Genomic DNA, 1,619 nt, shown 5'->3' with positions numbered 1-1,619 from the left:
TTAACTCTAAAATATAACCCCATCAAAATTTGCAAAGCTTTTTTTAAGTTTATTTTCTAAATAAAAAATGAGTTTATTCTTAAAGAGTGAATTAACGTTGTTAAAAAAGATATGAGTTTTAAAGTTTTTTTTTAATTTCCATTTTTTATAAAAAGATTTTCATTTTTGTTATAGAGAGATATGAACAACAATGACAATGAAAAAGAAAAAATCAAAATGGTGATGTGTCATACAATACATTTATTAAAGAAATAAGATTAAAAGTGCTTTTATTAGGGAGTAAAGATTCTATTCTATCTTAGTGTAGGAAAAAACTCCATTGCCTTGTGCTTGGTGGGTAGGATAGTGTTGCTTCATGATTAACATTACTTTTGAAGTGATGATATCTGGTCAAAACCTCTCTGTTATATGTTGTTTTATATCTATCATTTACTATCTCTATTGAATCTATACAAAATACTATCTCTATTAACCAACTGCTTCAGATTCAAACTTTTTAGATCATAGCCCACAACTTCAAAGCTTGTAAGCAAACCCATATTCTAGTGTAACATGAATGGTAGAAATTAAAGCCCTTTCAATTGCATTCATTGAATAACCACAGGGATCAAACTCAAAATCACATATCTTAGAATCTGGAAGGATTTTCCTTATGCTAGATTTAATAGTCATCAGAACTGCTAAGCTTGATTGGTCTTTGTAGAAAATTGAAGCCATTTCCCTATCCAAACCAGTCAAGCACATCTTTATAATATAAATAGGGCTACTAATGATAATTGATTTTGCAGATTTAGAGTAAACATGCCATTTCTATTTATTGAGTCCACCAATTATATAAGCCTTGCTACCAACACCAAGCTTCCCAAAATAGTTATCAAGGATAGCAACTTCTTTAGAAAAGTTACGATGAGGATAGGGCTGAGCACCAGGGAAGATAAAACTCCCACAAGTATACTTTATGGAATTTATGGCACAATCAGTTCTAGAGATGCTACTACATCAAGATCAATTGCAAAGAATATTAGGCAGAGACTTGCAAATGTCATTGGGATTTCTTGTGAATTAGTCAATAGGGATCTATAAATGAGGACTTTGTGAAAGGCTATTCAAAATGTAATTTTTTTTCTTTTTTATATTCATTTGTTTGTTGATATTGCAAATGTTAACTTTGTATTAGAGCTTCCCTATTCTGTTTTGGGTAATACAAATGTTCAATTTTCTTTGAATTAAGCATATATTTACAGTTGAATAATAGGAAGTTGATAATTATTTAGGCTAAAAGATTTTAAATATTTTATGATCCTTGCTCTAAAAAAATTATGTTAAAACCAGTTAAATTACAAAGTAACCAACATTTTTGTAATATAATTAAAAGATAAAACTAGTAAATTGAATACAAAATCATAAAACCTTTATGAAACTATGAAATGAACAAGTTCATGTCTTAAAAATAAAAACAGTATGCTTGCTCAACAAAACTACTTTGATATGCCATTTTGCAATCACTCCCTTCATAATTCTTCTTAGAATTCTTGGTAACCCTGCATATACTTGAAAAAAATATGTATTAAATAATTTTTAACTTGAGAAGAAAAAGAATATTACTCATGAATATCCAT

The 1,619-nt window shown here is 28.4% G+C and overlaps 1 pseudogene; it reads right to left on the bottom strand.

Moving 5' to 3' along the window:
- Positions 1-425: 425 nt before the first annotated feature.
- On the bottom strand, positions 426-1,619 carry LOC149515724 (S-adenosylmethionine decarboxylase proenzyme-like; annotated as a pseudogene).

This window comes from Durio zibethinus, chromosome 12 (genome assembly GCF_047325235.1).
Source record: "Durio zibethinus cultivar Kanyao isolate XHJ-2024 chromosome 12, ASM4732523v1, whole genome shotgun sequence".
Lineage (NCBI taxonomy): Eukaryota > Viridiplantae > Streptophyta > Magnoliopsida > Malvales > Malvaceae > Durio > Durio zibethinus.
The sequence above is the reverse complement of the archived record's forward strand: the minus strand, read 5'-3'. Positions and strand labels throughout refer to the sequence as shown.